At 51.7% G+C, this 25,193-nt stretch overlaps 2 long non-coding RNA genes across 2 annotated transcripts in view; both read left to right on the forward strand.

Annotated features, from left to right (window-relative positions):
* LOC308567121 overlaps positions 1-6,661 on the forward strand; it is a 34,378-nt gene extending 27,717 nt beyond the window's left edge. Inside the window, exons 2-3 of the long non-coding RNA XR_014000266.1 lie at positions 4,947-5,252; positions 5,664-6,661. This is a non-coding gene — a long non-coding RNA (uncharacterized lncRNA). The remainder of the gene's footprint in view (positions 1-4,946; positions 5,253-5,663) is intronic.
* Positions 1-25,193, forward strand: part of LOC308567120 — a 57,804-nt gene that overhangs the window by 27,997 nt on the left and 4,614 nt on the right. The window contains exon 2 of the long non-coding RNA XR_014000265.1: positions 13,390-13,564. This is a non-coding gene — a long non-coding RNA (uncharacterized lncRNA). The remainder of the gene's footprint in view (positions 1-13,389; positions 13,565-25,193) is intronic.

A 25,193-nucleotide genomic window follows, 5' to 3' on the forward strand; every position in this document is an offset into this window, starting at 1 on the left:
AATTAACTCGTCCATTAAGTGTGTATTGAGCAATGACTGTCCTAGACTGTGGTAGATTCTCTCTGAGGAGGACCACCACCAGTTTCTTCCCTTCCTGCCCATGCATGCTGCCCCCCACCAAGAAGTGGAAACAAATTCCCTTCCCCTCGAATCTGGGCCGTGCTTAGTGATTTGCTTGACGCATTGGATGCACCTGAGATAATGTTCCGAGACCTCTAAGGAAAGGTCTTCAGGAGCCTTTCACTTTCAGCCTGTGTCTTCCTGAAATATTGGCTTTTAGAGCCCTGATCTGCTACATAAGAAATGTGACTGTCCTATGGAGAGGCCGGGACGCTGGAGAGAGGGGCCCAGCTGAGCCCAGACTTCCAGCTGTCCCACTAAGACACCAGATAGGTGAGAAGCCACCCTGGACCCTCCGGCAAACTATAAACCACTGCCTTTGGGGGCTGTGCCCATCTCCAGGTGAAAGAGGTACAAAACACGGTGGACCCTTTGAGGAAAGAGGGTCCGAGAAGAGGCCTGTGAGGAGCAGGACTCCCAAGCTGCCCCCGAAGGGGAAGTGTCCTTGGCAGGCACAGGAATGAGGGCTGGAGTCAGGGCCGAGCTGTACTACTGATTTTCCCTTGCAAATTACAGGCTGTGGCTCTGGACCCGGAATTCCCAGTTTTTAACTGATTAGCCAAATCCAGTAGCCCTGGACCAGGTACACCTAGGGGAGACCACTTTTGAGACGTTAGCATCCAAAAATAAATTCCCTTGGGAAACTCCACGGGCAGCTTGACCCTCAAAAAAGGGACTCATTAGGAGCTGGGGAGCTGCTAATTGCCCTGTGCAGCCAAGATGCGGTGCTGCCTGATGAAAAATAATGAAGTCGCTAGAAGGCACAGCTCCCTGCCTGCCTGCCAGGCTCCCTCTGCTCCCTCCTCCTCCCCCTCCCACCCCAGGCGCTGGGGCACCCCGCTGCCCCGGCCCAGAGACCCTTGCTGTGGTGTTCAGAGACCTGTCCTCGTGCAGTCAGATTCTCAGAAAGAACACACAGAACTCTACTGTTTCGCCAAACTGTAAATGCATTCATCTGAAAGTTATGTTTACAAAGCTATAAAGATTAAATCACACAGAGCTGCCACTCATCTTTTCTTAGAAAAGTCCCAAAGCTCAAGAAACGCATCCAGCCTCAGGAAAGCCGTGACTTGCGGTTGCCGTGACTTGCGGTTGCCGTGGGGACGCCCACCTGCTCTGCCATGGCCCTACCCTGGAATGGGTCGGTTGAGGGCTGGAGGACAGTGCTGCGGGGCAGAAAGCGCTGGAGGGGGGCTGGGAGGCCCGTGCTCTAGTCCCAGCTTCAGTACTAACCAGCTTCTGAAACTGGAGTGTGAAACGATCGATCTCAGAAGACTTTTGTCGCAGGCACATTCCTTCTCAACACAGTGCCTTTAAGGGGTCCGGGCTCTAAGAGTATAAGGGGAGCTGGCATGCGAAGCCCCTTGGTAGTGGGGGCGTCCTCTCATGTGCAGGTTAAGGCGGGAGGCCCCGAGTGGGGCAGAGGCCTTCTCGCTGCTCGTGGCCACCAGGGGGCAGCACCTAACTATGCTCAGGCAGCTGGCTCTGCCTCCTGGGACTGGGAATCTGGAGAGCGACATCCGAGGTGGGCTCCCGCTCCAGGGTTTTCAGGGTGGCAGCCGCTGGGCTGCCAATGCAATGGCCGTGGTGGGGAGTGTCCAGTGGTGCCAACGGTGACGTCTCAATCAAGCTCTCCCTGTGGCACAAACACCACTGCCCTCTCCCTGTTGGCTTCCACGGTCCTGCCTTTTTGTCTCCACTTCTTGTGCAATGTTGTGAGCCACGCGGTACCTTCATCCGTAGCTTCCATCAGCTTCTCAAATGGGCCTCTGAATAGTCAAGTGTTAGAAGTCACAGCTCTGTAATCTTTCTTCCTTTAAGAGCCGAGTTAGCCAAGGCTCTTTGGGTTGCAAGTGACAGAAACCCGATGTAAGCTGACTTGAACCAATGGGAATTTAATGCTGGAGGAGCTCAAAGACCTGGAGGAAGCACAGCAGCTTTGGGGGCCTTGGGGCCTGGGTTCAGGAACACATTGCTCTCAGGATTCTCTTCTCAATGCTGCTCACCTCTGCCTTTCGTAAATTAGCTTTCTTCACATACTGTAGAAGGTGGCACCTGGCAGCCCTCAGTTCCTCCCCACCTCCAACTCCACATTAAAAATCCTGAGGAAGGATCTTGAGCCCCCTGTGTTGGGTTTTACACTCCCCAATGGAGCAGCCACAGGGCCAAGGGAGCTGTGTCCTGGGATCCAGTGGGCTAGGCCGGTGGTCCACCCTTGCGTTTTGTGGGGTGGAGCACAGAGATGGTGCTCCTGCCAGGTGCCCATCATGGGAGCAGAGGAGGAGCAGTTCTTCAAAGGTGTGTGTGTGTGCGTGTGCACGTGTGTGTGCGAGCTAGACAGTGAAAAATGCCAGACGTCTCCTACCAGTGTTATCGCCATTTTACATGTTAGGAAAGTGAGCCTCTGTACATTCAGAAGGAGGCAGGGTTTGAACTTGGGTCTCCAATTCCAAGTGTAGTGTCTGTTCTGCATCTCCTCCTCTGCCTTTTTAAGTAGTTGCTGAAAAATTTATGAAAGATTGCGTTATGCATAATCTTACTTTTGGCTCACACAAGCGTCCTCAAAGTGTTGTGGTTTATAAACAAGGGTCCTTAAGCAGCCTTGGGCCCTGCCCGTCACTCACAGAGGAAAGTGCTGCTCAGCTCCCCTGGTCTCTGGGCCGCTCTGAGAGCTGGTGGGCCCCTCTCTCCCACTGGGGTGCAGGAAGAAAGCCTGGTTCTAAGAAGAGTTAAGCAGAAGATTCCTGTGTTAAGCACTTAACACTGGGCACTTGCTAACAAGTAAACATCTGATGAGATTAGTTGTCAGATAGTTATATGACGCGATAGGTATATGATAGTTAATCACAGCTCTAAGTCAGAGTCCAGGGGGTGGGGCCGCAAGGTCCTGTCTGCCCCTGGAGGGGGTGCGGTGCGGCTTCCTCTGGGCACTTCCACGGGCTCCGCTGTTTGTCTGCTTATTTACATGCCTGTTTCAGTCTCTCCCCACTCCCCCCAAATAAGCTCCAAGCAAGGACTTTGCCTGTTTTGGTCTGGACCAGTGCTAGACACCTAAGAGCTCAATAAATGTTTGTTAAATGGATGGATAGACGGAATGGAGGGGTAAGGAAAAGAGTTTCTAGTGAAAGTCCTAGAATGAGATATTTTGAATTATTACATCTGGTAATTCCACTCAAGTGGCAGTTTTATTTTCTCCTGAGTAGACCGAGTGTGCCCAAAAGGAGCAAATCTGCAAGGACAGGGCCCTAACCAGTTATGGAAGGCTCCCTGATACAGGCTCTCCCCGCCGCCCCCCCCACAGCTAACTTCCTGCCATAGGACGCCGGGCTGCTCTAATTGACCTTGAGTGAGGTGGTGTTTACAGCTGCAGCTTAGCAGCATTGATCTTGAGTTGATTTAACCGGGGTTTGACAAGGAGCGCTACAAGAACAGAGACAAAGAACCCCTTGCATCGAGGACTTCACACCATCCATTCACCCCCTTTGCTCCACACATTTAATGTGTATGTGCTTTTAAAAAAATAAACAAACAATTAATGAATTACTGTAGAGAGAGAAGAGGAACTGGGCCCAACTTTCTCCCAGCAGGAGGGCAGATTGTCTGCCCAGGGCCCTGAAAGCGCATTCCCTGTCCTCATTAATTTTAACCGGAGGGTCTGTCCATTCCCCCGAGAGTGGGCAGCTGATCTGGGCTTGGTGGGCTGGGGCTTTGTCAGCGATTGTAAACTCTTTGGATCCGATTTTTTGGTGGCAGTTCCAGCACTTGGCAGGGCCCCCGGAAAGAGCGGAAAACTTGGGTTCTCATCTTGGCTCTGCCTGGCCGAGCTTGACTGTGCAAGTGACCTCGCTTTTGCAGCCTCAGATCACTCATCTGTAAAATGAGGGGGTTGGACAAGACCAGCAGTTTCCAAACCTTTTATTTTTTTGCCTTGGAATCTGTTCTTGAAACAAAACACTAACTGGGCCACTTCCCCCCTCTACAATACATGAAAACAACGTTGAAAAAAACAAGCAGGGGTAGGGAGAGGCAGCAAGGTCCCATGCTCCCCCGCCCCCGATTTCCAGCCTGAGAGGGGGCTCCAGGGAACCTTCCAACCTCTGCAGTACACAGTTTGAAAACCACTTCAGGCTCCCGTCCAGCTCTCATTGGAAGGAGCCTAATGCTTGTAGCAGCTAGTAACAGAAACCTGACATAAAGGGTGTATGCGGATTAAGAGGTTATTTATTCATTGACTTGGTAACAAGAAGTCTGAAGGCAGGCACTCCAGGGCTAGCCTGGCAGCTCCCTAGCATCATCCGGGAGAAGAGGCCCAGGCTCCTTTTTACCTTTCTGTTGCATCGTTTTGAACACATGGCCACCATCCTCACATTTGGCTCATGGTCAAAACGTGGCTGCTGAAGCGCCAGACATCACATTCACATTCTATATAAGAAAAAAGGAGGCAGGGGAGAAGGGCAGACAGGCACATACCAATTCAGTACACTCCCTGTGAAAAGCTCTCCTGGGAGCATTACTGGGGGTCCCAGATGACGGCTCCTTGGCAAGAACTGTGTCACGTGACTACTTCTGGCTACAAGGGAAGCCAGAAAATGTTATCATCATTATTTTTTAAAACCCAGGTATATTGGCACAAAGCCTAAAACCGGGGTTCTGCTAATGACAACGGTAGGGTATGGGGTAGGCCACAGGGAAAAACCAGCGCAACAGCTAACATCTACTGAGCGCTTACACGGTCCAAGCACCATGCTGAGAATTTTCTATGAATTATCTCATTTAATTCTCCTAACTGCCCCGTGAGGTAAACACTCGCCATTTCCGTTTTATAGCTGAGGATGTTGAAGCTCAGGGAAATTAAGCGACTTGGCCAAGATCCCACAGCAGTAAGCGACGCAGCCAGGATGTGAGCCCAGGCCCTCAGCACCAGATGATGCACTCTGATGAAGACCATGCAGTAAATTACATCCGGGCCTTTCAGTGCCATGTCAGCATCTTTTAAAGAGGGGGACACAAAGCACTCGCCCCCGAGTGCCAGGGCCCCGCCTCTCCTGCTCCCCTGCGCTTTCTGTCGGTCCTCCTCCGGCTACGAAGGCCGCGGTGACAGACTGAATTGGCTCTGAAGCATTTACCAGAAGGTAAGTATTTTAGATACGGTTTGGAGGGAGTTCAGGGGAAACCTTTTCAGGGACTTGACTTGCAGGAATGATTTATGAAGCAAGATTAAAAGAGCTGAATATATGTGGGCTGGCACGGTATGAAAAGTGAGAAAGGGAGGGAGGAAGGGAGCACAGGAGTGAAAGGCGCAGACAGCCCTGAGCGTTCCAGAAACCTCGGGGAGGGCGCAGCCCTGAGAGCAGGGGTCAGGGCTCAGGTCCCGTGAGGAGGGGGAGCGCGGCCCTGGCCCTACAGCCAGGCGCTTATTCAGGGCTCACCGCGCTCACGCTGCCATGGGGGGTGGGCCGGGCCCTGCCTCGGTGGCGCTTAGGAGCCAAGGGGCAACATTCGCCTCTTTTAATAGTTGTTCCAATATTATCCCCATTTCGCAGATGAGAAACCTGAGGCAGAGATGGCTCCAGGGGCTTCGGGCCCAGGTGATATCCCACACTGCCAGTCAGTGGCAGGTCCTGGAATGGGGATGGCATCAAAAGTGGCATCTTCACTCAGCACAGCAGTTGGCATACAGTAGGGGCACAGTAAATGCCGTCTCTCCGTATCTAACTAGCTTATAACCAAAGCCCCAGAGACAGCCCCTTGTCAGGATTTCTCTTAAGGGGAGTTTAACTTCGGTTTTAGTTCATTCGTTGGGAATGAAACTTACCGAAGAGAACATGGAAGCGTAGGCCTCTAAGACCAAGGGGCCTGCAAACTAAACCCTCCTGGGCCAGCGTGGAGTGAGACGGCTGCTAACCTGCGATTTTATTTTTAATTGAATTCGCTTTTATAAGGGGGGCTTTCTCGGGTGTTGGTAGCGTTGTATATCTTCACCTATTCGTGAAAATTCATTGAGCTTTTTCAGTTGTATACTTTTTATTGAAGTATCCTAAAGAAAGATTTTAAACAACAAGTGGCATCTTCAACCGTTTGAGGTCCTAAGCGGGCATTCTGGCTAAGACTGTGAAACGGCAGAGACCACTAGGTGTCTCCCAGTGTCACTCTCCCTTTCCTTTTTAGAGGGAGACTGGCGCTTGCTAACGGGGCCCAGCCCCGCTGGAATAAACCCTTTATCTCCCAGCTTCTCCTGCACCTGAGTGTGGCCGGTGACTAAGTGCTGGCTGTTGGGATGTAAGGGAACTGTGACATGCATCCCTCAAGCAGTTACTTGAGGCACCTACCATCCCTTCTTTCCCTTCTCTTCTTGCTGGGTTGAGAGCAGATAAGAGGGCTGGAACTTGGCAACTGTCTTAGCCCAGGAGGTGGGGACCGTGTTGCAGACAGTGGCCCACAGGGCAGCTGGTCCCTGAATATTATGGGGCATCCACCACAGCCCTGAATTGTTTTCCAACAGATCTCTTTTTACAAAGGTTAATAAACTTCTAGCTCACTTAAGCAAATGTTTTGGGTTTTCTGTTTATTTGTAGCCAAACTTAATCCCAATTGATGTGTGTGGTGGGCCAAATTCAGGTTATTTCAAGGCGGGGAAGGAGAGAGTGTGATCAGCTTCAACTCTGCTGGTAACACCTTTGTTTCTCAAGTGGTACCGGTGGTGGGCATACAGCTGTTAATGTTATTTATACCTTTTGTATATCTAAGTAACACATATTAAATCTCTTAAAAAGACACTGGTAAAAGAGGATCAAAGCAAGACCATGAGATACAGAAAGGGAATCAACTTTTGGTGACAACTTATGGCTTCACCCAGGCCCTGTGTCCAGATTAGCTTTGGTGTTAGAGCAGGGGTGGGGAACCTTTTTTCTGCCAAGGACCATTTGGATATTTATAACATCATTCGAGGGCCATACAAAATTATCAACTTAAAAATGAGCTATGAAAAAAGCTCCTAGACGTATTGAATTTTGAGTCTCACCTGCAGTTGCCTCGGCAGGGCCAGACCGAATGATTTCACGGGCCCTGTGCGGCCCACAGGTCGGATGTTCCCCACCCCGTCTCAGGGCCTGTGTGCAGCCTCTGGATGAGCCTCATGGGCAGAATAAGCAGGGCTTGGAAGGCAACGGTGGGTCCTGCCTGTGAATGCCAAACCCGGTGTTTGGAAGCGAGAAGAGAAAGAAGAGCCCAAAGGCTGGGCACCACCCCCCTCCCCACGCCGCCGAGCCCCCATCTGGGTTAGGTCGACAGGAGGCTCTCCCTGCACACAAACCAAACACCTACTCACCCCATCCCTCTGTTACCGTCAATCCTCACCTTCATTTTAGGGGGGGAAAGTATTTCACAAAATATATTTTTATTGCAACAAATTCAACAACCAGATGTGATTAAAGTAAGGCATGGATACAAAGCCTTCCCAGATCTAATCCCACACCTCAGCCAAATTAAAGGCTGGCATTCCAGGGGGACCAGGCTGAAGTCTCCAGCCACTGGTGTCCCCTGCCTGGATAATGCCCGCAGAGGCTGTAGGCTGCAGTGGCTGGGGAAGGGCTTCTGCAGAGGAGAGGGGAGGCCTAGGATTTATAACTCTGCTGCGCCCTGGGATCAGCAGGTTTCAGAAGAGGCTGACTGACTTCTTACCTTGATCACTTCTCAGCCTATTGGCCACATCCCAGCAGGTGAGGCCCCAGAACCCAGGAGGCTGCTTCCTCACAACTTTGTGATTCTTTCAAAAAACAGCAGCAGCACCAAGCACCCCTGAGGGCCATGGTGATAGACATCACAGAGACACACGGACAGATAGGCATCTTTGTGGGACATCTTGAGTCTGATGAATCACATGTCAGGAACTGGCACCCTGAACCTCAGAGCATTCAAAGTTGCAGCAGCGAAAAGAGCTTGTGGCAACATGTATGCCCATGCTGTGCCCAGGTGGCTGTGCAGCGGGCGGCTCACCTCATCTCTGCTTGGGTAAATGATGTAAAACCTACGTTTACTCCATTTCCTGGAGGAGCTATGGAGACCACATTGCTTGAAACAGGAATTAAGACAGAGCCTGCCAATGGCTTTTTCTTGACTTTTACAATGAAAAAAATAGAAAAGTGTTTAGTTTTACTACTGAATTGCTTTACTGAAAAGTTGAGAATTGTCTAGCAAATTCAGACTCCCTGTGTTTGACTCAGTAAAAATGTTTTTTGTAGTAATATTTATATGCACCAAGAATGTTGTTAAATGGATTTTTGCATGGATTGTCTCATTAAATTCATAAATTAAACCCCAAATATCTGGTAAATAGGTAATAGGAAGTAGGTAAAATTATCCCCAGATTACAGATGAGCAAACTGAGGCTTAGAGAGGGCTTAAACAACTACCAGAAATTACGCGCCTATACTGGTGAAATGTGTAACTGAACGCAGGCAGGCTGACTTCAGTGCCAGCGCTATGGGCTCAGTCAGTGTGGCGTCCTGCCCCTCTGGAGTCCGAGGGGAGCCCGATTCAGTTTAAGTGTGTGGAAGGAAGGCGTGGGCATTCGTTACAGGAAGATCAGCATCATTCTAAGGGCAACTAGAACCAAGAGGTGGCCTCATAGAATTTTTTGTTATCCTTGTGTAACCTAAGATGCTTTTTGCTGGTGAAACAAAACAAAAGAACCCAACTGAAAAACAGCCACAAAAAGACCTAAACAATGATTTAACCAATAAGGAACATTTACTATCTGACGTAAACAGAGATCCAGAGATGAGGCCACTCCAGGGTTGATTGACTTAGCAGTTCAATGCCAAATGCAAGGTTCTTGCCATGTTTTTACTCTGTCATCTTCAGCATTTTGACTTTTGTGAGATTGTCCCCATGGTCACAGATGGCTGCCATCAATCTCACACAACACTGTCCAAAGGCCAGAAGATCCCTTTTGAAGAATATGGAGCTGATTTCCTTTTATGTCTCTTTTTATACCATAACCATGCCACGTATCCATTCCTAAGTCAATCACTGGCAAGGAGAATAGAATTACCACTATGATTGTACGCACATTAGAATCACTCGGGGAGTTGTTTTAATTTTTTATTATTTTTTTAAAGTATCTAGGCCAAGATCCCAGTCCTAGAGACTCTGCTTTAACTGATCTCGGATAGGATCCATTCATGAGTATCTTTAAAATCTCCCAGACACTCTAATGTGCAGCCAGGGATGAAAACCCCTCATTTAGGTCAATCAAGATTCCTCCCTGGAAAACTAAATTTCATGGCCCAGCCTGCTGTGAAACATATGTTACCTGATTCCTGAACAGAACTGAGGTCCTATTTAGCAAGAAAGAACATGGAGAGGTGGACCAGGGAAAGGGATGGCTGTTGGGCAGGTCGCCAACATCTGCCACACCCCTCACTTCTCCCTGCACATGGAGACTGGGGTTCTGGCGGACTTACAGCACAGTTAGGAAATTTTTTCTTTTCTGGCTCATCAGATGCCTTCAATGATGCAATCACTAGCTGAGGTCACACAAGGAAAGGAGAAAACGAGAGAGGAGGGGGAAAGGCCCCTATGGTTCAAAACTTTTGTGAGTAACAGGGAAGCCAAACTTCGGTTTTCTCAAAGTGTGGTATCTGACCACCAACGCTACTTAAAATTCGGATTCATGGGCTCTACTCCAGACTGTGGAACTAGGATATCTGAACCTGGGACCTGGGGACTGGCATTTTAATAGACACCATAAGTGGTTTCCTATTTACTTTCGAGCTTAGGAACAATTGAGTTAGATGCAGTAGAAACAAAGAAAAAATGGTCAATGTTTTTAATTTCTCCTGGAGGAGGGAGATTGAATATTAGCTTTTTTATTTTGTTTTGGGTCCCAGTGATTTGGGAAGATGGAAATGCTTGTTTTAAAGTTGGCTCATGGGCCCAAAAAGAATCAATTTTGAAAATGAATGGGGTGATGACCGCTGAGTTGCCTGGAGGTGTCCCCAGCACCAGGCCCGCTTCGCCGTCTGAGAAGACAGCACACAATGCCCACACTGAGGAGGGCCAGGGCTGGCTTCTGGGTTGCTCTTGGCAGTCTGGTACTGGATCTGCAATGTGTGTGCATGTGGATGTGTGTCTGCGTGTGGGGTGGTCCTTCAAGATTCTCATGAAATACTGGAAGTACTGTTAATCAATAAGCAGATTTTTATCCTGGAACAAGTGAAATGGAAACAGGTGGCTGAATGCACTGACTTTCTAGGTCAGGCCTGGCCCAGCTGTGGCCCTCCAGGTTCAAGGCCTCCAGCTTCCCCTAGTCTATGCTGTGGAGGGATGACTCTGATCATGCCATGTCGCTGGGTCCCAGGCTTCCCGTGGCCCAGAACTGCCAGCCACAAGCGCTCCAACATCTGCCCCCTTTGACCTCTGTAGCTGACATCCCTCTGACTGCTCTGCTGCGTCACCTCACTGAACACCTTGGTCTCCCCTGTAATCCACGATGCTGAACACCTGGGTCTCCCCTGTAATCCACCATGCTGACCACCTGGGTCTCCCCTGTAATGCACCATGCTGAACACCTGGGTCTCCCCGTAACCTACCACAATGAACACCTGGGTCTCCCCTATAATCCACCATGCTGAACACCTGGGGTTCCCCGAATGCCTCCATGCCATTGCTTTCACTCCCTCCTCTGCTTGGCCAACCCTGAATTCATTCTTTAATTCTTACAGTGAGGAAGCCAGCCCTGTCCAGGAAGCCAGCCCTGATCTCTTCTCCCCATGAAGGAATTCTCACTCCCACCTTTGGGCTGCAATGGCACCTGTGAGGACTTCCATGGGCACACTTTGGCCCTTTATTGCATGGGCATGGGGGGGGGGGGTGTCTTTCTGGCCTGGAGAGCAGCAAGGGGCCCGTCTAGTGCTTGTTGGTGGACTGATTGATGTTTGGCCCAGACACCTGTTTAGAGCCGTATCTAGGACATCCTGGGTTGCAGAAGAGCCTCTCCACCTCCATGGGAACCAAAGCCCAGGGGAAGTGCGTCTTCCCCAGTCACCACAATCCTCTAACCCTAACAAGTAAAAATAAAAAGCCAACCTCTGTTGGACTTAGCCCTGTAAGAAGCTGGAGAAGCTTCCCGGGCAGGAACTGGGCTGCGGGGAAGGCTGAAGGCAGCTTCTTCCTTGAGGGCCCAGGAACCAACATGGTGGAGAGGAGGCAGGAAAGAGGCAGGAGGAGAGGGCAGAGTGGGAGGGGAAGGCTTCCTAGGAACCGTAATTTTTGCAGCAGTGTCTTCTCTTTCATCATGAAAGCACCTCAAAGTAGGCGTCACTCTTCTTCCCATCTCAGGGAACACCAGCTCCGTGAGTGGACTTGAGCAAGTTCCTCAGCAGGCAAAGGAGGCCTAGCTTGGGCCAGTCTGTGTTTTTAAAATCAACTGGAAGGTTGGGCCCTACCGGTGTGGCTCAGTGGTTGAGCGTCAACACATGAACCAAGAGGGCCCCAGTTCGATTCCCGGTCAGGGCACATGCCCGGGTTGCGGGCTCGATCCCCAGTGGGGGGCGTGCAGGAGGCAGCCGATCAGTGACTCTCTCATCATTGATGTTTCTCTCTCTCTCCCTCTCCCTTCCTCTCTCTAAAAATCAATAAAAACATTTAACAAAATAAAATAAGTGGAAGGCTGGGTCAGGCATGCAGTGACCTCCCCCTGAGGGAGCCACCTGGACAGGGAGGCTGCTCACCTGTCTGGGAGATGGATCCAACCTGAGTGGAAGGATAGGTGAGACACTTCCAGAACCCAGGTCACCTCCTGGCAGGACAGGCCGAGGCTCCCAAGGCTTCATCCCAGGCCTGCCAGGTGAGCGTGTCACCCAGAGGGCAGTGTGGGCAGAAGGCGGGTGGGTCCTGACTGACTTACAGACTCATTGTGTGCAGAAGAGCTGGAGGGAGCCACAGGCCTCCCTGTCCACCCTGATCCTGTGCAGCTCACATTGTGACAGGTACCACAGTGTCACCCTCAGTCCCCTCGCTGTGTATTGTTTCAGTTCTCCTAAACAGAAGAAAGGAAACCGAGATGCACAAAAATGAGATCATGGCCAAAGTCTAGGGTTTGTGTGTTTCCACAGCCCCATGTTTGTGCCCAGCTTCCTGCCTGGAGCCGGGTGGCTGGTGCCAGACAGGAACAACCTGGAGGGCGTGTCGGATCCGTGTTCCAGGCCCGGGCACCTGGGGCCGCTGGGATGGGTCGGACCGTCGGAGGAATCTGAGTGCCGGAGCCTGCAGCAGCCACGGCCTCAGAGGGGAGGATTCGCATGAACGAACCGCCCAGACGGAGGGCCCTTCCCTCACAGGGGTCCTGCGTTTACAGCAGCAGCTGGGCGCCCTCCCCAGGCCCTGCCCTGGCCTCCCGGGCAGTCAGCCTGGTCTCACATGGTAGAAGTGAGCTTTAGTTGGAGCTATAAGGCCACCCCTGGACCCAGGAGTTCAAAAAGAAGAGAGGCAGGAGGAAAAGAGCGAAGAGGAGAGGGATGTTCTGCCGCCTCTTATCTGAATGACCTTGACAAATGACTTCACTCCACTGAGCCTCAGTCTCCGCGTCTGCAAAATGGAAGCAACGCTGCCTGCCTTGCGTAGCTGTCCAAGGATTGAGCATATATAAAGTACTCAGCTCAAGCCGGGGCCACGGCCGGCGCTCAGGCAAGGGGCTGTTATTATTAATGGTGTTCGTGCTATGATTCGAATGCATTTGTCTCCTGCCAGCTTCCAGGAGAGTGCTGGGCTCACGGGGGCAGCAACTGTCTCTCTCTCTCACCTCTGCATCTCTGGTGCCAAGACTGCCTCGCCAGAAGCTGGCATTTGGTAAATGTCTGTTGGGTTGAACCCAAGGCTTATTCTTCATTGTTATGTGGCACTCTGCCCCGTTTCAAAGCCTCTGAGTATGTTACTGTACTTGAGTCTTGCCAAATGCCCGTGGGCCAGGCAGAGCAGGCAATACGATCATTCCCATTTTATAGCTAAAAGGAATTGAGGCTTAGAGAGGTGAGGCTTCCTGCCCACGTCACGTGGCTGAGCCGAGCTGAGTCAAGTCACGGCCACTGTGTGTGAACACCGTCCACACAAAGCAGGAGGTGCTGCAATGGGCTGAGTTGGAGATCCCCAGGGAGACAGGCCCTTCACCAAATCCCAAGGTTTCTTGCCCATAGATTCAGCAAGGGCTTCAGAGAATGGCGGAGCCTAGGTTATCTGGTCACACTGATCTCGGCCCCTCTTCCTCCCCAGGCTCAGCCCTGCTCTCGATCTGAAGTGGATCCCAGCTTGATGCTCCTGGCCCATCAGAAAGGACCTGGGCAGCCGCAGAACCTTGGGAGCTGTGTGGATTCCAGGCAAGGACTCCCTGGGGCAGTCGGAGGGGCTGGAAGCAAGAGGCCTTCCCGGGCTGTAGAAGACACCCAAGGTCTGTGTCCTGGCCTGGCTGACGGCCTCACTGACAGGTTTATTACCAGGTTTTATGCCTTCCAAGCTTAGTCACTGCCTTAGCCAGTCTGCTGAGAAGCAAACACTTAGCAAAGCCGTGACCCAGATGCTAAGCAGGGAAGGGCACACCCTCCCTCAGCAGAGCTGGCCTCCAGAACCAGGTCTGGGGACAGAGGAGGCAGCAAGGCTGGGCTCATAGTGTCGTTCTGTGACCCACCCAGCTGTCCTTTATTTTCCCAAAGTCTTCACTACTTAGTCTTTGGGGTGTAGGAAGCAGATGCTTGGGCCCACCAGAGACAGCCTGACATCTGCCTGATGGGTGTCTGAGGCCCTGTCTCCAGGCCTTCCTTGAGAGCTGAGCCTGAAGGAGTGAAGGAGGGAGGGTAGGGACACCTTCTGGCAGATAAACCAAACTCCCTCCTAACTTCCAATTCACATGCTGACGATGGAAGCCCAGACTGTGACCCAAACCAGTTCAACCTCAGATTCGGGTTCCTGTCGTTTCCATCCACGTGGAACCTATTAAAACCAGAAGCCTCTCCAGAACCTCTCTAGTCTCGACTCAGGTCTGCAGTCCTTTGTCTGCCTGGGGACTGGCACAGGCCAAGCTGTGCACTGCAGAGTCCTAGGAGAAAGAGGAGCCCTGGCTGCAGAGCTGTCCCTCTGCTGTAAGGATACAGGACCCTGCTGGTGGCCTTCCCTCCAGCTCATTTAGGAGAAATGAGCTGGAGAAGAGGTGAGGTGCCCAGTTAACTTGAAGCTTGCTCCAACCCAGAGTTGGGCTCTGTGGCCCATAACTTTGGTTGGGGAGAAAGAATTTGGAGGATCCCATTGGACTTGAGTTGGTTTACTTGCCCAGGTCCTTTAGACGGTAGCGTTAGGGTGACTGGGTCACATCATGTGCTTTCATGCTGCAGGTGCTCACTGAACTTTCACCTGGATCAAGTCACCTGTGTCACTCGCCTGACTGTGACTGCAGGAGCCTCACACCGATCTCCCTGTTGGAGTGATGGCTCCACTCCAGCCCCTGGGAATGAAAATAGTAATAGTTTTTTTCCTTTGTTCATCTCTCTCTGGGATTTTTATCTTCTTAAATACAATCCAGTTCCTTTATTTCTCTTTCTCTCCCAAACATACACTGAAGTTTGTGAAGATTGCTCTTGGTATCTAGCTAATTATAATACTGTAAGACCTGTAATGCTATTGAATGGGGACTGAAAGTTCACACACATGAAATGTGGAAAGGCATCATTAATAAGCTTACAAAATGACTGGGGTGAGCCAGTGTAGCTGTGCAGCCCCGGGCTGCTGGACCCAGTCGTCAATGATGTCACAACTAAATTTCCATCTCACAGGAGCGCCTCATCACAGGATTTTACTAAAGAAGCACCGATACCTACATTTTGGACTTTAGCCCCAGGAAGTCCTAGATTTAAATTTCAACTCTGCCACTTGCTAATTTTATGACATAGTCCCGTGTATAAACCCCAATTCTAGTTTCTTCATCTGTAAAATGGTAGAGAATGCTACTTGCCTCATAAAGTTGCTGTGAGGTTGAAGTGCTGTATTAGCTAGCTGCTGCTGAGTAACAACCAACCTCCACATCTCAGTGACATACAACAATGAAATATTTATTTTTAATATTTCTGATGGTGGGCTGGGCCCAGCTGTTGTTTCTGGGCTTGGCTGGGCATCTCTGCTTCAAGTTGCATGTCTGACTCCTTCATGAATCTCATTGTGGCCTCAGGCCAAAGAGGCAGCAGCTACCTGGGGGACTCTTCCCATAGTAATGGCACAGACACAAAAAGAGGGCAAATCCCAAGTGAGATCAACATTTGAATCAGTAGCCTGAGTAAAGCAGATTGCCCTCCTTACAGTGGGTGGGTTTTATCTAATCAGCTGAAGGCCTTACTAGAACAAAAAGGTTGGCCTTTTCACAAATAAGAAATAATTCCTCCTGCCTGGCTGCTGAGCTGGGACATCAGTCTTTTCCTGCCTTTGGACTCAAACTGAAATATCAGCTCTTCTTGGGTCTTGAGCCTGCCAGATTTTAGATCAGAACTGACTCCTCTTGGTTGTTTTTCTGGAGAGCCCTGACCAATGTAGGCCCCAATTCCCCAGACTCCCTTTTGTTCTGCTCGTTTAGTGTGTGCTGGTGCCCAGGAAGGGCCATGAAGAGGAAAACCTCCCCACCAGGAATCCAGGCCCATTGGTATTAAACCTCTTATTTCTGCTCTGTCATCCCCCCTGGCTGCCTCCCCATCATGTTGCTGAGTCCTGCCCCTGGGTGGGCAGAGTGATCACCAAAAGAGGGTAAACTCGCATGGAGGTGGCAGTCCCCAGAAGCACAACCTGAGTCACAGGGAGACGTCCACAGGGCTGGGTTTGGTGGGTGCTAATTTATGCACTTTCCCCAAAGCCTAGAGGCTGAATGTCAGGGCTGCTAATCCATCTCCGAATGGCTCCTAGCTCAACTCACATGGAATTAAATCCAGAATTAAAATTCAGCGCTTGTTCTGGACTCGAAAGACAGACTTAGCTGTTTTCCTTGGGGATAGAGAGACGCCAAGGCTGGCTTGGGAAGTGTGGCCGAGGCAGTCTGCAGCCGAGGGGCCGTTGGGTTGATGGGCGCCTGCTGCGTGTTGAGAGGAGACAGAGGCCCTGTCTCCGCAGGGTTTACAGATGCAGCTGGGGAGCCTGGAGGGGCGCACAGGAAGCTAACGGACCCTCAGACAGGAGAGAGCTTCCCGCCCACCCTGTCAGCTCTCCCCGCAGCTGGGGGCACCCATACTCCTGTCCTCAGAGCTGCCACCTCCCCCTCAGCCTTGCATTAGGTGGCTGCCTCATTTTCTCCTAATTTTCTAGCAGTCGTTTCAGAGGCTGCCTGTGGCCATGGCAGGAGGAAGGTAGAAGCCAGAGGGATCCAGGTGGGAGGCCAGCCTGCTCTTCATCCCACTCAGCTGTGCCCTCAGGCTCGATTGCCTGGGTGCCCAGTGTATAACCCCAATCCGGGACCCCATGTGGGGGCCTCACTCATGAGAGGAGGTGGCCCGGTGAAGTGGTCAGCTCTGGGAGACCTGTTAGGACTCACATCCCAGCTCTCCCCTTGGTAGCTGTGTGAGCCCAGGTCAGTTCGCGCCTGTGTGTCTCACTTTCTGCATCAGTAAAATGGGAAGGATAATGGTTTTTACCTTCTGGGGTTGTTCCAGTTAATGTTGTTAATGGATTAAGTGAGTTAAGACCATAAAGCACAGGGTCATGCTTGTAGTAGGAACTCGGTTACGTTAATTGTGATCTAATTAGACCGATTACTCACAGGTGGCCACCGTGGCCTCCCTCATCTGTTAAATGAGATGATGTCTGCAAGGTGTTGCCCGGTACAGGGACCTGAGCAGATTCCCTGAATTCTCATTCTTTCCTTTTCTCTTTGGTGAATGTCCTTTATGCTCATGTTTGGTTGTTTAGAGAGAGATTCGGCATTAACCCATAAAGTCAATGACCTGTAATCAGGAGTGGAGACACCTTGGTCTAGAATGTTGCCTTGTCTTGAGAGGCCCAGCAGCTGGGGGTAGGTTCTGCTTGTTCCCAGGGTTGGGAGTTGCCCAAAGGCCTGGCCTCCTACTGGTCCAGGCCCTGTAGGCCCTACTAACTTAGCCATCTGCACGTCACGGTCCCCTCTGCAGTGGGACTTGGGACGACATCACAGAGGAAAGCCCCAGCCCTGGACACCACCACCAGCCCAAGATGGGACACCAGTTTTCAGCTTTCCCTTGCTTCAGAGCGAGCACCACTGTTTCCCTTCTGATTCAAAGATAATCTTTGTCTCCCTTTTTCTTTGGGTACTTTCGATGATTCATTTTATGTGTGAACTTGACTGGGCTGCGGAGTGCCCCAATATTTGGTCAGACATCATTCTAGGTGCTTCTATGAGGGGGTTTCTGCATATGAATAACATATTTAAATCGGTAGCTTGAGTAAAGCAAAGTAAAAATTGCCTCCCTTGATGTGAGTGGGCCTCATCCAATCAGATGAAGGCCTTAAGAAAAAGGTTGGCCTGCCTCTGAGTACGAGAGAATACCCTGTCTGACTGCCTTCAAACTGGGATTGAAGCATTGGCTCTGGGACTAGAACTCACACTGTCCACTCTCCTGGTTCTCAGGCCCTTGGACCCAGACTGGCTCTTCTGAGTCTCCAGCTTGCCCACTGGCCCTGCAGATCCTGGGACTTGTCCACTTCCATGATCCTGTGAGCTGGTTCCTTACAATAATTTCTCTGTGCACTTCCTATTGGTCCTGTTCCTGGGGACCCTGACAGTGCCCTGCTCTGGCCGTCCAGGGGCCTTCCTTTCAGGCTGCACAGCCCCTCCCACCATTTCCCCCCAAGGACCAGGGGCCGCCTGTGCGCAGGGCTCCTCCAGTACCCAGCACGCCCATGGGGGATGTCGCCTGACACACCCCTGCTTGGGACCCCTCCTGACCCACAAATGCCTGGGTGACCAGGGACCTCCACTTGGCATCACTGCCAGTCCCCACCACTTCCTGGCTTCCCCGGCTGGGAGGGAACCAGGAGACCTGCCGAGTAAAACCCATCCTAGAGCCCTGACCTGGGTGTTGGTCAGAAGATGGTGCGAGAAGCAGCCCTGCTACAATTAAGGAAACGAATGACCTCGATTGGGAGACGGTGTGTGTCCAGTTGACTCTCCAGCGGGTTGACCTTGCGCGTGAGTAGAGGTGGCCTTTGGGACGCGGTTTTCCTGGTGCGGGCTGCATTACTGGGTGTCAGCTTCTGGTCCTCAGAGAGGGGACATAGCTCCGCTGAGGCAGTCTGCGGGGACGGGGACAGCTAGCAGGGCTGACCACCGGGACTGAGGCCAAACACAACTCATTTCACACGGAGAGTAAGCTGATTTGTTTTTGTTTTTCAATCGGCCTCATTAAAACTGGCTGCGGGACCTGCGGGAGCAGCACACGGCGAGGCTTTCAAGTGCTTCTTCCCCTGCCCACTGGGGTCCAGAGAGCCTCGCAGCTGGCCGGGCCCTGGGGACTGCCCGGGAGGTGACCTGCCCAGGCCTGGGGGCAGTGTCCGGGTCCGGTCCCCCCTTCTGCAGCTCCCTGGAGCAGGGCCCTTTCCCAGGCCTGTGGCTTCCTTTCAGGGAACCTGTCCTTTTCCATCCTCCGAGCTGGCCACCTCCTCAGCTCTAGAATAGACCAGCCGCCCTGAGCGTGTTCCGGGGTGTCTGGGAGGCCCCCTCAGGAAATCCACAGGTCACATCTGTTTCCATCATGGACTATTATGACACCACCCTGCCTTCCCCCCTCTCATTCTCTCACCACTGTGCGGTGAAGTTTTCCAGAGGCCGTGTGACCTGTGATGACGTCATTACCCTGATGGCCGATGAAATGGATGCTTGTGGGTTCTTGTTAAGCATTTCTCAGTTTTAATTATGAGTATGGGCAATTTCAATAGATGTGGAGACCAAAAAGTTGGAGCACCTCCGTTCTGGATCTCTCTGTCTTTCTCCGAAGTGAGGTACTGCATTTATTGTAGTATTTTTTCAGCCGTTTAATGTATAAAATTGTGCTACCATGCATGGGATTCGTGTCTTATAAAAGAGACCCTAGGGAGCTCTCCCGCCCTCTGCCCTGTGAGGAGAAGGCCCTTCTGTGAATCAGGGGGCTGCCAGCACCTTGACCTTGAACTCCCCAGCCTCCAGGGCTGTGAGAAATACATTATTGTTGTTTATAAGTGACCCAGTTCAATACTTTTGTTATAACAGCCCCAAGCAGACCAAGACAATGGTACTTCCCACACAATGGGAAGCAACAGAGCTGTTATAAAAGAACAACACAGGTCCACACCTCATGAGCTAGAACAACACCCAGGGCATATTGCTCACTTTTTTAAAAAGCAAGTTTAGGCCCGGCTGGTGTGGCCCAGTGGCTGAGCATTGGCCTAGCATCCAGTTCAATTCCTGGTCAGGGCACATGCCCAGGTTGTGGGCTCGATCCCCAGCAGGGGGCGTGCAGGAGGCAGCCGATCCATGACTCTCATCATTGATGTTTCTCTCTCTCTCTCCCTCTCCCTTCCTCTCTCTGAAGTCAATGAAGACATCTTTAAAAAAAAGCAAGTTTAGGAATAATACGTGTCCCAGTTTTGTCTGGGGAAAAAAAGAAGCCAGTGGGTCAATGTGGTTTTATAAGCACTTAAAAAAAAGTGATACACATCACAATTGTAATCCTCAGAAGGGTTAGAGAGGGGGAGAGACAATGGGCTGAATATATACGGTATGATTTGCTTCTATATTTACACAATAAAGGAGGAAAAACCCCGACTTACTCTGAGGCAGAGCTGCTGTTCTAAGCAGTGGCAATGTGTCCCGGGCTCTCCAGATGCCTAGTATTTTTTTTCGAGTTAAAGCGGACATCCCAATACCTAATTTTCTGCTCCAATCCAAGAAGCGCCTTCAGAACAAGTGTCCGTGCATGTGGACAGGTGGGTGGGGGCAGGGGGAAAGGAGTGTCCCCTCAGTGTGATCCCTTATCCCACACATCTCCATGCACAAACCCTCCCGAATCACCAGAGGAGTTGCAAAGAGCCAGCGCTGAAGATGGGGATCCTGTGATAGAGGCCGAGTTTCCACTTGCAAAGGGAGTAGGTGGAAAATTTGACAACACCCCGGAGACAGCTGGCAGAGTCCCAGGAAAGCTTAAATTATCTCCAGGCTCAAACTTTTCTGGTAGAAACTTAAATTCTTGCCCCCTTGCGTGGGAGCCCAGCTGGCAGAGGGATGTTCAGTAACATTGGCCCTGATGGCCACGGCCACGGCCCACGGCCACTTCCACGGGCCAAGACCCCCCACTTCCTGTCTCTCTGGGCCCTGCTCCCTCGTTTCCTGTCACCCCACTTCCTTTCTCAGTCTCCGCCTCCCGTCTCTCCTTCTTTCCTGTCTCTCCTCACCTAACCTGTGTCTTAACCTGCCACTCAGTGTCCCAGGAGCCCAGGCCCCTCTTGGCCTCACCCCCACAGAGTTGGCGTCTTAGGGAGAGAATCATGCCCAGGAGGGCCCCCTCTGGTTCCACTAGGCGGCATGGCTTGGAGTTTTATTAGCTGGATTCCTTTCCTGGTTTCGTTCCCCCCGCCCCCCCTTCCAGGGTGAGGTCAGGCTAGGAGCCAGAGGAGGCTTTGAGCAGCTTCTGCACCAGGTGAGCAGGACTTGGACTAAAAGGAAGAGACTAAGGGGGGGCCCAGGCTCCGCAGACGGGCTGGGCCGCGGAGAGCAGATTGCTCAGGTTTCCCAGGCTCCCTCAGCCCTGAGGTTTAACAAGGGGCGACCAGCCAGGGGCTCCTCGAACAATGCCTGCCAGGAAGGTTTCTAAATCCCACTCCCCCAGGGCCCTGGCCGGGGCCCCAGCAGACTGGGACGTGGGTCATTACGCATAAAAAATATTAAATGAACAATGACTCTCTGCACATAAGTGGCAACTTTCCACTGGGCAGAGTTTATTTTCCTCTTGAAAAGCTAATGAAAACCAGTCATGGTGAAAACCCCAGCCAAAGAAGAAGTTGAGGCTTTCACTCCTTCCACAGGAGAACACCAGGTTCCGGGTAGTTCTTCATGGAATCTAGACCCAGGGAGAAGAGGGGGCTGTGTCACTTGGGGTCCCCCAGTCTCCTGTTGGAAACTGGGCCTTGGGGACAGGAAGCTGAGTGGGGTAGCACTGGCTGGGGAGGCAGGGAACATGCTCGTTCTTTGAGGGGGGCGGCGATGCCTACCCAGAGGTGAGTTCCAGAGCATCCAAATATAGCAGGAAAGTCAGGGCTAGAGGACCCCCAAGAGATGGGACTCAGCTCAACACATCTCACTTTCCTAGCTATTTCTTTCTTAGTTCCCCAGGCTGCAGTGGGTGCAGGGGAAACCTGGGCTGAGTCTAAAATGCTCCAGGATTCACGTGCTCTGTCCATGGCTTAATTTGTCAGCTGCTTTTCCCTTTCACCACGCTGCGTTCCTGGGGGTGCTGGGCCTAGTGGGACCCTCCTTTCCCACAGGGGGCGCTGCCCCCAGGAACCTGCTCTACTCCCTCCACTCAGGACACTGACAATATGGCTCACTTCTACTGGCCTGTGATCTTTTAGATGCTCTCTCCCCTACTTAGCAACCTTCAGTGGCTCCTTGTTGCTTCCAGAAGTTCCACTCTTTTAGGCTGCCTTTCAAAGCTCTTTATTACCTTGCCCTGCCTCTCTTTACAGCTAAAACCTGTGATTCCAGAATTAAACAAAGGACGGGTGCCCCCTAACTGTACCCTTTCCCAGGCTGCCAGATTGGGTCATTTACATCTGCTCTTGTTGAGCAGTAGTTGGGAGGAAGCAGAAGGGTGGCTGAGCCGCCGCAGCATCCTCCGCGCCGCCTGACTTACTCCGTGTTTCCACGGACCAGCAGAATCGACCTCAGCTGGGAGCTCGTCAGAAACGCAAACTCCCAGGCCCGACCGATGGAGCCAGGGCAGCATGCACGTGAGAGAGTCAGCTAGGCCGGAGCCGTTTGTGCGGAGGGCCGACAGCCTGGTGGCCTCTGGCACAAAGTCCAGCCCTGAGGAGCTGCTGCTTCTCCCGCCCCGGAATGTGCACCCGGCATCTGACCAAAGGACCAGGCTCCCCGGGCATGCACCGTGCTCCTGCTCCCCGGCCCCCTTCTCTCCTCTCTCCTTTCCTGAAACCCTCCCACTGCTCACACTCCGCCTTTCTTCAGCTTGTACTGAGAGACCTCGGCTGTTTGTTGATTGAACCAGTGTTTGTTTCCTTGGAAGCGGGTTTTTAATTCAGGGGAGTTGTTTGTGCATCTATACTGTTGGCAGTTTTATCAGCCCTTGTGGCTCTCTGGAGGGAACCACCCCAGGCCTGGTATGTGCCCTCTGGCACTGCAAGAGCAGAGAGGACCCTTAGGCTTCCAAAGAGTCACGCCTCCCTGCCCCCTCCTCCGGGTCGTTCCTCACCTGCGTAGCTGCGCAGACCAGGCACAAAGGAAGGCCCTCCCGTCACACTCTCCATCTCCTACCTGCTCGGGAGAGACTACAGACATATGTCAATGACAACACAGTACAATCCAGTGACAGCCCAAGAACTCCTAAATCTTCCAAATAGCTGCCTGCGCTTCCTCTGGCTTCACATCCTGGCATGTGAGGGGACCCGCCCCCTGGTCCAGCCCCTGCAGCTGCAGCCCAGTGTCTGCTCCTTCCAGCTGCTTTGGGAAATGCTGGGGCTCCAGGTGCCCGCCTCTCCCAGCCTCTTTCCAGGGCGGGTTCCACTAAGGAGCAGGGGTCCTGGGGTGCTGGGGTAGGCAAGGGGCCCAGGGCTTTCCCAAATCCAACTTGCAAAAGTTCCTTTGGCTTTCCACTCGGAAAAACCAACCAGCCAACCAATGAATACATCTAGTGAGTCTGCCGTAGGGATCCCAAGGCAGGACAAAGAACTCCCAGTGGTTAGGGCTGTGGCAGAGAGATGGTGTCTCTTTCCCAAGCAGCTCTATATGGGACCTCAAAAAACAAAGATCTAGACCTTTCCTTGAGCACCTAGAAATTTGGCTTCTGCCCTCAGGTTCAAGTTGAAAACAGTGGCTGGAATTCTAGTGTCAACTTTGCCAGAGAAGGGGGTTTGGGGAAGCTCCTCAGAGGACACGACACCCCGGTTGGCTCCTGTGGCCCCAGTGTTTGCAAAGGGCTTTGTGAGCCAGTGGCTCTGTGAGGCCCGTCATTATAGGTGCAGAGAGGCCAAGGCTTTGCCTCTAACCCTTTCCTACTTTAGAGCAGAATCTTCCAGGTTGAGTGGGAGAGGCCAAGTCATTTAATAATTCATTTCTTCGTGAAGCATTAATCATCTTTCAGAGCCTCCTGCCTCTTTTCCCAGCTGACCCTATAATTATACAAAGCAGGACCATTTCCTTTCCATGGCTGGCTCTCCGAAGCGAGCTCCATTAGTCCGGGTCCATCAGAAAACAGATGGCACGCTCAAAATAGGATAATTTACAGAGTCCTTAAAAAAGACGTGGGCAGGATATAGGGAAACCAAAAGGCGTAGTGCAGGATACTGGAGCTAAGGACTGGTTATGGGGCTCTCACCAGCCCTGGGCCTGGGAGAGGGAAGGGGAGAGAACCTTAAGGGAAACTGGAAGGAGGCAGTCACGTGGAGAGGGTCACCCCGAGGGGAGGTGGGGCCTTCAGCTGAGGAGTACAGCCAGCCTGAGTGACCCTGCGGATGGGAGCCAGCGATGAAACATTCTAGCCGCGCTCTCCTTCTCTCCAACCTTCTGCCCAGCCCTCCCCTTCCCTCTACTACCACTCACCCAGCCAGACCAGGGGCCAGAGGGAAAGAGCCTGTTCACAGAGTGCACACGGGCCAGCTCGTGGGCAGAGAGCAGGCTGAAGGCTAAAGAGCGAATCTGGACGGCCCCAGAGGAGACACCTGGCACCTGAGCCTCTCACACACCAGGACCCCACCCGACCGACTCCTTCGTGAGGCCGCCGCCGTCCACAACCGTCTTCACTGTCCTGTCGTTATCACTTGGCATCGTCTGGATATGTTACCTGTCAAACCAGATTGTGGGCTCTTCGGGGAAAGAGTCTGTGTCTTACCTTGCATTCCCTTAGCCCTGGGTCCCCACCCCACCCTGCACACACAGGTACTGTGTATGTGTGTGTGTGTGTGTGTGTGTGTGTGTGTGTGCGTGCCCATATCAGTGAGGACAGGTCAGATTATGATGCAGTAACAAGCACCAGATCTTAGTGGCTTTACACAATATGTTCACACTACCTGTCCTTCACAGGTCAGCAAGGGGCGCTCTGCTTGTCCTTTACTTTGAGACCCAGCATGGCTCTGTCTTCATACACGTGTCCACTATAGACAATCAAGCTCTTTACCAAAAACACCAGGTGTAGGATCCTCCATTCTACCCAACCTATGTACAGATATATAGCTCAGTCATGATTAAAACCAATTTCCTATTCTAAAAATATCGACAAAAGGCAGGAAACCTGTGGAAGACAGAAACAAGAACAAAGAACAAAAACAAATAAAAAAACAGTAACATAAATGGCAGATATGAATCCAATGATATCAACAATCTCTCTAAATGTCAATGGTCTAAATATCCCAATGAAAAGACAGAGATTCTCAGAGCAGATCAAAAAACAACAACACACAAAACAAAAGCCCCAAACTGTACGTTGCCTACAAGAAACTCACTTGAAATATAAAGATGCCTATAAATTAACAGTAAAGGGTTGGAGACGGCTATAACCTGCTAACATTAATCAAATGACACCAGGAGTCACTGTACTGATTCCAGACAGAGCAGGCTTCAGAGCAAGGACAGTCTCAGAGAGGCGCTTGCATAATAGGGGTATTGCTCCAAGAAGACATAACAGCCCTTAATGTGTATGTGCCTAACAACAGAGCATCAATACACATGGGACAAAACAGGATGTAACTGTAAGGAGAAGTAGAAGAATCCAATATTAGAGCTGGAGACTTCAACACCCTCTATTAGAGATGGGCAGGTCCAGCAGGCAGAACATCAGTGAGGACACAGCTGAACCCGACAGCACCATCAATCACCC

Source organism: Miniopterus schreibersii (assembly GCF_964146895.1).
Source record: "Miniopterus schreibersii genome assembly, chromosome: 14".
NCBI classification, from domain to species: Eukaryota; Metazoa; Chordata; class Mammalia; order Chiroptera; family Miniopteridae; genus Miniopterus; species Miniopterus schreibersii.